At 49.0% G+C, this 11303-nt stretch overlaps 1 protein-coding gene across 3 annotated transcripts in view; it reads right to left on the reverse strand.

Moving 5' to 3' along the window:
- The window catches only part of SOX13 (SRY-box transcription factor 13), a 184297-nt gene extending 174385 nt beyond the window's left edge, over positions 1–9912 (reverse strand). The window contains exon 1 of one of the 3 annotated variants that reach the window (XM_069633101.1): positions 8096–9910. The gene's annotated coding sequence lies outside the window, so the exon portion shown is untranslated. Of the gene's footprint in view, positions 1–8095 lie in introns of all 3 variants that reach the window. The other 2 variants (XM_069633102.1, XM_069633103.1) reach the window with 2 other exon arrangements.
- Between the last annotated feature and the right edge of the window lie 1391 nt (positions 9913–11303).

Raw genomic sequence — 11303 nt, forward strand, 5'->3', positions numbered from 1 at the left:
GCCTAATACACACAAACAGAGCACAGGGGCCAGCAGTGCAAGCTTCCCTCGTACACACAGACAAAGCATGGCGAGCAGCAGTGCAAGCTTCCCTCGTACACACAGACAAAGCATGGGGAGCAGCAGTGCAAGCTTTCCTCGTACACACAGAGCATGGGGAGCAGCAGTGCAAGCTTCCCTCGTACACACAGACAAAGCATGGGGAGCAGCAGTGCAAGCTTCCCTCATACACACAGACAAACAGAGCATGGGGAGCAGCAGTGCAGGGTTCCCTCGTACACACAAAGAGCACAGGGAGCAGCAGTGCAAGCTTCCCTCATACACACAGACAAACAGAGCATGGGGAGCAGCAGTGCAGGGTTCCCTCGTACACACAAATAGCACAGGGAGCAACAGTGCAAGATTCCCTCGTACACACAAACAGCACAGGGTGCAGCAGTGCAAGGTTCCCTCGTACACACAGAGCACAGGGAGCAGCAGTGTAAGCTTCCCTCGTCCACAACAGAGCACAGGGAGCAACAGTGCAAGTTTCCCTCGTCCACAACAGAGCACAGGGAGCAACAGTGCAAGTTTCCCTCGTCCACAAGAGAGCACAGGGAGCAACAGTGCAAGGTTCCCTCGTACACACAAACAGAGCAAAGGGAGCAGTAGTGAAAGCTTCCCTCGTACACACAAACAAACAAAGCCCGGGAAGCAGCAGTGCAAGCTTCCCTCATAGGCGCAGAAGAGGGGAGCACAACCATACATTTATGTATTTGTATTTTTTAAGCGCACAACAGCCCAGGGGCATCGTGGCGCTGTTACAGAATTAGCAATCTTGCTGGTTACAAAAGAAGGCATGGTGGTTACATGGATATTTGCATTTAAGAGCATTTCGAATACATAGAAAAAAGTGATAAAGACATGTTGCGTTACAGTACAGTACAGTTTAAGGTGGGGGTGAGGTGCAGAAGTAGAGTTAGGTGAATAGTGTAGTTTTGAGGGATTTGCGAAAGGAGAGCAAGGAGGGTTCCGCTCTGAGTGAGTTAGGGAGGGCATTCCAGAGCTTAGGTGCTATGTGGGGGAAGCCAATGCCGCCGGCTTTGGCTCTTCGCATAGTGGGTATGCAGAGTTGGTTAGTGTGGTGGCTTCTTTTGGGGCGATCAGAGGAATTCTTGACTATGGTTTCTGATAGATAGGAAGGTACGGCTAGATTGATGCATTTACGAGTGAGGGTGAGGATTTTGACGTTGATTCTTTCCTGTCCACTTTATCCATTCTGTAGACACTAGTCCAGTCCTGGTTTTCACTTTGCTGGGTTTAGAATGGGGAAATCTAGGACTACACGTCCCAGAATGTAAAGTTGGACTGCTCTTTCCCGAATGGAACATATGCTTAAGCAGCACTGGTGCAAGAGTCTCAAGCTGCCCCCGTCATACACACAGAGCACTGGTACAACAAAGGCAGCAGTCGAGCAAGCATCCTACAGATTCTGACACGTACATGCCCAGAATCCTCAAGTTTCCCCTGGCCATGCGTGAGAAGGGAATCCAGTCCTATGTTTGCTTTGAAATTTGGCACTAAAAGGTTCTCTACATTTCAAATGTGAAGCAAAAAAAAAAAACTACAAGTCCCAGAAGCCAAAGGGAAAAACGGGCCTTGATGCCCCACTCCCGCATTGGCCACGGGAAACTTGAAAGAACTTGAAAACTCTGCATGCCCTTTAGATAGTAAAGTGTTTAAAGCATTTTCTGCTGAACAGAACCCTTTTGTTTTAAACTTGAAATGTGCACTTTAGCGGCAATCAGCGTGTTCTCTTGGCTAGGAGCAAAGATCTTGCGTTATTTCATGACGGTTGTGAGCGGCTGATCCTGTTGGAGAAATGTCTTGTGCAAAGCTTGCAAGAGTGCATGTGCCAGCTTTTATGCACTCACCCAGCCCTAACTTTTCGGACCATTGCATTCTGGGACTTGTAGTTTCACTTTTCCTGCATTAGGTTTAAGAGGGTAAGCACTACTCACACTTGATATGGGGTAAGGCAGCGTGTACGGTGTCACTGCACTTTTTCCTTCAAGACCAGACTCACTTTTTCTTCTCTGTTCAATTGAAAGGTTGCAGAGGCAGCCTTTCCATTGGTCAGTTCACGTGAGGATTCAGTTAGTGGCATATGAGCTCAAACAGCTGTCTGACCAATCACACATGGCTTCCAAGTAGTCCAGAATCAAGTGTGCCACAATCAGGTATGGCTTTAGCCATCATTCATTCATTCTGTCATTTGTAAAGCCCCTTTCACCATAATCATGGTCCCAACACGCTGCTGGTTGAATGCCCTCGGAGGGACCAGCATCCATATTTGGGAGGTGCTATTACACGTAAGTGCATTTAAGCCATTAAGGTTATGTGAGGGTGGCCAACACCCTGCTAGTCACCCATGTCTGAATCGCATGTGGATGGGCGCGGCGGAGGTAGACTATGAACTAAACAGATAGAGAATTATGCGAGAAGCTACAATTCGAATTGGCGTCATTAAAAGGTAGCTTAATTCTTATGGCTGAGGTGTTGTGCAATAGTGTTTGTGTCGTATCTCTCCAGGGCTGAAATCTCTGCACTGGCTCCCAGTGGCTGCAAGGATTAAGTTCAAAACCCTCTGCATTGTACACAAGGCCTTCTGGGGTCAGGAACCGAAATACCTTCAACTCTCTCTACCTAAATATCTCCCTTCTCGAGCTCTTCGCTCATCTGCCTCCAACTCCCTTAGGGTCAGTCGCTTCTCCAAGCAACAAGTTGGTGGCAGATCACTCTCTTCAGCAGGGGCCTCTCTCTGGAACAGCCTTCCTGCCTCCCTGAAACTTGAGGAGAACCATCTCCGGTTCAGGAAACACCTCAAAACCCTCCCCTTTGCTTCTGCTTTCTCTCCTCCCCTCCCTTGCTGAATTCCTGACTGTAATTGCCCTGGTTACCTGGCCACCCTTTTGATCTCTGGCCCAAGCCCCGTCAATTACCCACCTGCACTGCCTCCCTGGCAACCCCTGCACTTGGGGACCGTTTTTCTGTATCCTTTCAGTCCCCTTACTAGCACTTACGTTTGCACTTCCTTGCACTTGCCACTAGCTGGCTGTTTATGTGTCATATGTATTCCACTTCCCATGTACTGCACTTCCCCTCTCCCTTCCCCCTGCACACTTTTCCTTTCCTCCCTTCTCATGCACTTGTGCGATCTGAATGACACCTGGCCTAGTAGGATCGTTGTTTGTCCTCCCATTGCCCCCCCCTTGCCTCGTCGCGCCTTGAAACACCTGTGTATAGGCGCGTTATAAATGCCATATCATATGTGAGTGCTAGGTGTGTGGAATGAGCCTGTGGCTTCCGCTGAGTTACGAAGGTGTGAGAGGAGAAAAAGGGTTAGCTGATCAAACAACAATGTCCACATTGTGGGTTTCATCTATGTACAAAGAGCAGTGCTACGTTTCACAGAGCAACCAAGTGCTAAATGAATACATAATACTTGCCCTCTGAGAAGATGCATTATTAGTTCCTTCTAGCACGAACGTGGCCCCCTCTTATGTTTTCTTATGGCGGGATGGACCACCCTCATGTAATAGTCTAGGTGCGAGAGGATGATGGCATGATTGCGGAGACTGTGGGGGTAGGAGAGATCTGCTTGATGTGGAAGGTGCATGATCTGGAAACAGCATTGATGTGACGCGAGAGGGTCTAGTCTGAGCTAAAAGTGCATCCTAGGTGGGGTTTTGACTGAGGGCGATGCAGAGGGAGTGGGTCCTAATAAAGGCAGCCCAGGGATAGGTTGGGGAAGGAGAGCTGTTTTGCTGCAGATTAGGATTTCAGTTTTTCCGGGGTTGAGGAGCAGTATGTGTTTGGTATAGTTGTAGGTATGAACCGTGGGTCATACTAGGCCTTTTTATGCATGAAAATCTTGTAAATAGGACAGCATTATTATTATTTTGCCGAGTACATTTAAGCACAAGTTTAGTGCAGAGGGCAGTGCAAAGGTCAAGTTACTAGACAGAAACCAGAACGCTTCTTTTGATTTTTTATCTACATGGATGTAATTGCAAGCCATGGAGAAAAGCCTGTGAAACAGAATGTATTTCTCTGAAGCTCTTCAAAAAAAGAAACTGAACGCTGGGTTAAAAGGAATGGTTTCTTTCCATTCAGCTTCTGGTGTGTTGTGTGCAGATGCTCATGGAGCAAACAGGAGCCCTGAACATATTTATTTTCTTAGCATTTTAGGATTGTATAATTAATAAGATGGAAAACTAAGTTGCAATTGAGAATTAATCTTTTGTACCAAAATTATGATTTTTTTTGCCAGTGAAAACAAACCAGTATGGCACAATTGTATTTTTGAGATTTCCTGTGCTGTGTGCATAATCATGTGGAGGCAGATCATTTTTACACTTATAATTTACACTCCAATTATAAAAACAGTGTGTAAAATGATTATGCACGGTCTAGTTTACATCCATTCAACCTTGCAGTCAATGGGGTACATTACTATTAATGGTCAGTGACAGCACAGTCTTTGCTCAAGGGTGAGTGATTGTCATTACACCAATCACAGGCGTTATAGCTTCTCAAATCTTCAAGACTACAATTAAAAAATGCAAAACCTGACTCTCCAGAAAGTGCAAGTGCTGTTCAACAACAAACAAATGAAAGTTACATTTGTAGTTGAAATAGAAACTTAGCAAAACCTGTCCCTGTGATAATCCTTTTATCTTTTATATTTAAGTTTATGTAGCGCTTCATACATGGTTTGTCCAATATCTAGGCACTGTGATTATTATACCTCAGTCGATACACAGTTTACTGACCTCTGAAGGATTTTAGCCAATATGATAGCTCAGCTGGTTGAGTGCTTGTTGCTGTGATCTGTGACGATCTCTAGGTTGCAGGTTCGAATCCCGCAAGACCAACTCAGCCTTTCATCCTTTCGAGGTAGATAAAGGAGCACCAAATTCAGTTCGGTGATAATTGTGATAAATATGTTCTATGTATATAAATAACAATTTGACCATGATATTAGGTATAGAATTTAGCATGGAGTCCTTGCCTCTCTGCACTGTTGGATCATAACATTGGCATACCATTAGGTAGTAATAGATCCAGCCAGGAAATGAGGACTTTCATTAAACATCAAAAGAAAATTCTGCTATCGAACCTCAAAACACACAATACAATTCATGTTTGCTTTACTATGTAATTGGCTACGTTTTTGTGATTTCAACATCTAAATATATTTATTTATATAGCGCACCAAACCCAGAGGTATCTAGGCGCTTATGCTTAAGAGATTGGTTACAGTGCTTATGGTTACAGGACAGGAGGCGCAGGAAGTAAATACATCAGAGAGCCGTATAGAGGTAGTTACATCACAGGCAGAAGTGCAAGAGTTCAAGTGGACACATTCATGGAGCCTAACCCCAAGTTGCAGGGCAGCTACAGCACAAAGATGTAGAAAGTCAAAAACGGTGGGCACATTAATGATGCCTAACCCCATGTTGCAGGGCGGCTACAGCACGAAGATGCAGAAAGTCAAATGCAGTGGGCACATTAAGGGAGCCTAACCCCATGTTGCAGGGCAGCTAAGGCACAAAGATGCAGAAAGTCAAATACAGTGGGCACATTAAGGGAGCCTAACCCATGTTGCAGGGCAGCTAAGGCACAAAGATGCAATAAGTCAAATACAGTGGGCACATTAAGGGAGCCTAACCCCATGTTGCAGGGCGGCTACAACACGAAGATGCAGAAAGTCAAATGCAGTGGGCACATTAATGAAGCCTAACTCCATGTTGCAGGGCAGCCACAGGACAGATATGCAGAAAGTCAAATACGGTGGGCACATTAATGACGCCTAACTCCATGTTGCAGGGCGGCTACAACACGAAGATGCAGAAAGTCAAATGCAGTGGGCACATTAATGAAGCCTAACTCCATGTTGCAGGGCAGCTAAGGCACAAAGATGCAGAAAGTCAAATGCAGTGGGCACATTCATGGAGCCTAACCCAAGTTGCAGGGCAGCTAAGGCACAAAGATGCAGAAAGTCAAATACAGTGGGCACATTCATGGAGCCTAACCCATGTTGCAGGGCAGCTAAGGCACAAAGATGCAGAAAGTCAAATACAGTGGGCACATTAATGAAGCCTAATTGCATGTTGCAGGGCAGCTACAGGACAGATATGCAGAAAGTCAAATACGGTGGGCACATTAATGACGCCTAACTCCATGTTGCAGGGCGGCTACAACACGAAGATGCTGAAAGTCAAATGCAGTGGGCACATTAATGAAGCCTAACTCCATGTTGCAGGGCGGCTAAGGCACAAAGATGCAGAAAGTCAAATACAGTGGGCACATTCATGGAGCCTAACCCATGTTGCAGGGCAGCTAAGGCACAAAGATGCAGAAAGTCAAATACAGTGGGCACATTCATGGAGCCTAACCCATGTTGAAGGGCAGCTAAGGCACAAAGATGCAGAAAGTCAAATACAGTGGGCACATTAATGAAGCCTAATTGCATGTTGCAGGGCAGCTACAGGACAGATATGCAGAAAGTCAAATACGGTGGGCACATTAATGAAGCCTAACTCCATGTTGCAGGGCGGCTACAGCACAGATATGCAGAAAGTCAAATACGGTGGGCACATTAATGAAGCCTAACCCCGTGTTACAGGGCGGCTGCAGCATGAAGATGCATAAAGTCAAGTACGGTGGCCACTTTCAGAAGAGATCAAATGGCTAGACCTTATAGAAATAATGAAAGGTTTATTCTGTCACAATGCAGAAAGCTGCCACATGGCAATAGTTTCAATACAGTTTTTGCACAAGTCGGCTGGATGTCACATACATTTTACTCTTGCAAGGGAGACACGTCCTTTTTACTCTCTTGTAATCACATATACTCTCAAAGTTTAAAAATAGGGAGTAAAATAATCCCACCTCAAAATCTTATCTGGAGCACTGCTCGAACTGTAATTTTTAGTGTTCTGTGGGGACTCAGTATAGCCCTAGAACATTCAAACCCTCTGAGACTAAACCCAGTCGCTCTGTTACGTTACCTTGATTGGGTATGGCTAAAATCCCAGTGTCTCCCCGTTCACCACAACAAGAGGACTCCCAAAATCCATCCTAACAACCCTTACAGTGGTTGCTGAAGAAATCCGAGTAAGGTGGGTGCGAGTGCATAACAATTCCTGCCTGCCATTTAGATGAATTTCCAAAAGCACAGTGCATTCTGGGAGGTGTAGTTCTCATTCCCCCATGTTATGTGTTGTATAGTTCCCACCTCAAAATCTTATCTGGAGCACTGGTCTAACTGTAATTTTTAGTGTTTTGTGGGGACTCAGTATAGCCCTAGAACATTCAAACCCTCTGAGACTAAACCCAGTCGCTCCGTTACGTTACCTTGATTGGGTATGGCTGTGGGGACTCAGCATAGCCCTAGAACATTGGGTATGTGTTGTATAGTTCTCGTTATCATACTGCTTATCCAGTCCTGGTTTGCCCTTTTACGAAGCACTGCTATATGCTGATTTGACCCAACGTGTTCATTTAGTTAAAAGAGAACGCCAACTCCCAGAATGCACTCGTTTGTTTCGTAATGAAATGGCAGAGTTCTCTGGTCCCCGCAAACAGAACTCCAGTTGCACAAGCCCAGGAGGAAGACGGTTAGCATGGGCCGATTGTTTTCCCATACTAATGGGGATTGGCCTGTTTCTAAGCACCCCTTGGTCGCCTGCTTCTCGTTGCTACGTTAACCTGCACCCGGAAGGATTTCCATGCAGTGCAGCCCAAGTTGCAATGTATGGTTGGAGGAGACATTGCATCTCAACGGAGGGAGAGGTTGACCAAAATGGACATATTGGGGGGAGGGGGGTTGGACAACCCCCAAGACTAGGGAAGGAACGATCGCTCTGCCTCGAGAGGAATTCTATGCTCACTCATGAGATGAGGGGAGAGAATCAATGGGGCATCATAGCAGCGAACCACCCTCCCCCAGAAGGGGGAGGGGCGCGGGTGCATTACACCCCCAGCCCCTCCCCAATCAGCCCAAACAGCGGAGAATCAATACAAGGCTTGTGTGCAAAGAGAGACTCACTGCTCAGACGTGCTTTCCGCCACGGTGTCTCGGCTGCCGTCTCTTCCAGGCTGATAGACTCACACGGGTAGATGTCTCTTCAACAGGACCCCTGGTTGCTTGCCAGTCTCTTGCTAGACAGCACGCCCACAAGGCGGTCTCTTTACAGAGCCAAGCGATGCCCTTCGGTCTCCTCTTCCGAGCATTCAATGGCTGTGTGCAGTCTCCTCTCCCAGACTGTCAGGCGCACTCTGATTACAATGAGATTCCCAATGCTGTCTCTGCTCACGTTCCGACTTCCGAAGACTGTCTCTTTCCAGCTAAAAGGCACTCAATGCCATTTCTTCTCGCAGACTGGCGAGAGTGCCCCTTCTCCTCGGGTGTCTCTTTCCCAGTCCCAAACCCTGATGTCCCTGGATTCCTCTCTGCCCTGCCACCTCCCTGTTGCTCTCCCACGCCTCTGTCTCTTCCCCAGGCTTGGCTATTCCTGTATTCCTTAGTGTCCAGCTCCTGTCCCAGTCTCCGATGCTGCTGTATTCCTCGGTTACTCTCCCAGGCTCCTAAGTTCCTCTAGTTCTCCCCCAGGCTCTGATGTTCCTCTAGTTCTCTCCCGGGCTCTGATGTCCCTATGGTTCTCTCCCGGGCTCTGATGGTCCTCTAGTTCTCTCCCGGGCTCTGATGTTCCTCTAGTTCTCTCCCGGGCTCTGATGTTGCTGTATTCCTCGGTTACACTCCCAGGCTGTGATGTCCCTCGAGTTCTCTCCCGGGTTTTGATGTCCCTCGAGTTCTCTCTCATGCTCTGATGTCCCCCGAGTTCTCTCCCAGGCTCTGATGCTCCTCTGGTTCTCTCTCAGGCTCTGATGTCCCCCGAGTTCTCTGCCAGGCTCTGATGTTGCTGTATTCCTCGGTTACTCTCCCAGGCTCTGATGTCCATCGAGTTCTCGCCCAGGTTTTGATGTCCCGCGAGTTCTCTCCCAGGCTCTGATGTCCCCCTAGTTCTCTCTCATGCTCCGATGTCCCTCGAGTTCTCTCCCAGGCTCTGATGCTGCTGTCTCCCAGGCTCTGTTGTCCATGTATTTTTCTCTGCCCTCTCAAGCTCTGATGTCCCCCGAGTTCTCTCCCGGGTTCTGATGTCCCTCGAGTTCTCTCCCAGGCTCTGATGCTGCTGTCTCCCAGGCTCTGTTGTCCATGTATTTTTCTCTGCCCTCTCAAGCTCTGATGTCCCCCGAGTTCTCTCCCAGGCTCTGATGTCCCTCTAGTTCTCTCCCGGGCTCTGATGTCCCTCTGGTTCTCTCTCAGGCTCTGATGTCCCCCGAGTTCTCTCCCAGGCTCTGATGCTCCTCTGGTTCTCTCTCAGGCTCTGATGTCCCCCGAGTTCTCTGCCAGGCTCCGATGTTGCTGTATTCCTCGGTTACTCTCCCAGGCTCCGATGTCCCTCGAGTTCTCTCCCAGGTTTTGATGTCCCGCGAGTTCTCTCCCAGGCTCTGATGTCCCCCTAGTTCTCTCTCATGCTCTGATGTCCCTCGAGTTCTCTCCCAGGCTCTGATGTGCCTCGAGTTCTCTCCCAGGCTCTGTTGTCCATGTATTTTTCTCTGCCCTCTCAGGCTCTGAATCCCCCGAGTTCTCTCCCAGGTTCTGATGTCCCTCGAGTTCTCTCCCAGCCTCTGATGCTGCTGTCTCCCAGGCTCTGTTGTCCATGTATTTTTCTCTGCTCTCTCGGGCTCGGATGTTGCTATATCCCTCGGTTACTCTCTCCTTGTGGCTGGTGGCTGGCTCTTCCTGTGGGCGTGTTCGTTGTAGCTTTCTCACTCTCCCCCTATCCTTCGCTCCCTGGATGTGATTGCAGAGTGCCACTTCCTGCCACCTCCCCCCTCCCCAGCATTGTATCCTGCCTCTGTTTATTTCTCAGGCCCCGCCCGCGAATCCAAACTGTCCCTCTAGCTCCACCAGGCTGTGAGTGGAGGCTGCACGGCCCTGGGAAACTCACACTCGCCTCTGTGCCCCGAGGCTCCAGTGTCAGTGTGCAGTGCTGTGCAGTGCACCACTCGGCGTGCTGGAATCAGTGGGGGGCACTCTCTTGATGCGTGCCTCGTACACAATGACGGTCCCTCTTTTGCTGCATGTCTCATGTTCAGTAGGGGCCCCTCTCGATGTGTGTCTCCTGTCAGTGGGAGACACCTCTTTTCATGCATGCATGCCTCGTGTTCAGTGGGGGCCCCGCTCGGTGCATGCCGCGTACATCAGTGTACCCCCCCCCTCCACAACAACCAAAAGCACTTTCTTAAATCTGGCACCATATCAAGAACAGTAAGCCAAACTCCCTCCACTACTGTGGTGGCTGCCCCTTTACGGGCACACACACGCGGCGTAGTGACATCACTCTGCAGCGTGGGCTTGAAATAAACGGGGCATCCTCAGAGCGACCATTGAGCCCGGACCAAGAACACGCATCTCTGTTGTGCTCTGTAACGAGGGGACTCACGGGGAGAAGGGGGGAACCTGGCCACTCGCAACAGTGGCGACGAAGGTGGAATGCCAACGCACAGGCGGTCAGGGGAGCAGAGGTTTTTTTCCTCTGGTCTTCATGCCGCAGACCCAGCGGTAACCACACGGTTTGGCCGCCATTTTGCGCACACTGTGGCAAGGGCTTGCGGCTCCAACCAGGAGTGCTTGTGCTCCCTCACACTCTTGGACAGCATTCTGCTGTACATTTCTTCGTTTTGGAGCGTTTTCATGCATAAAGTTTGATGTGATGAGCTGGGGGAGACCTGCTGTCCTTTGTCTTTGTGCCTTGGGCCCACCCCACTCAATTTTTGGACTCATTATCTTTGGCCTAGGAGTTCCATTCTATTCTTCCTGGCTGTTTGAACATTGTTGGAGGGGTGGGGGTGGGGGAGGGAGGCTACTGTGTTGATTGCCCACGAGTGATGTAGTGGCAAGGGGCCCTACGCCCACTTTTTGGATATTTGGAGAAGGTGCCAGGCAGGCGCTTGGTGACTGTGTGGTGGTGGAGGGATATCATCAGAAGTAGCTGCAAGGGGTGTGTCTGGCCACATCATCACACTGAACAGCTTGATGCAGTTTGCCCAGGGCAGCCTGCCAGTGAGTTGCATCCCCAGTACTTTGGTGTGGTGCCTGTGCGCTCACTGCCATGAATCGTCATGGTGTAGGGGCAGGAGCCCAAGCACCAGTGCCAGGACCAGCTGCCCCAGTGGCTGCGCGTGCGACA

This window comes from Ambystoma mexicanum, chromosome 13 (genome assembly GCF_040938575.1).
Source record: "Ambystoma mexicanum isolate Mex_15411 chromosome 13, UKY_AmexF1_1, whole genome shotgun sequence".
Taxonomy (NCBI): Eukaryota; Metazoa; Chordata; class Amphibia; order Caudata; family Ambystomatidae; genus Ambystoma; species Ambystoma mexicanum.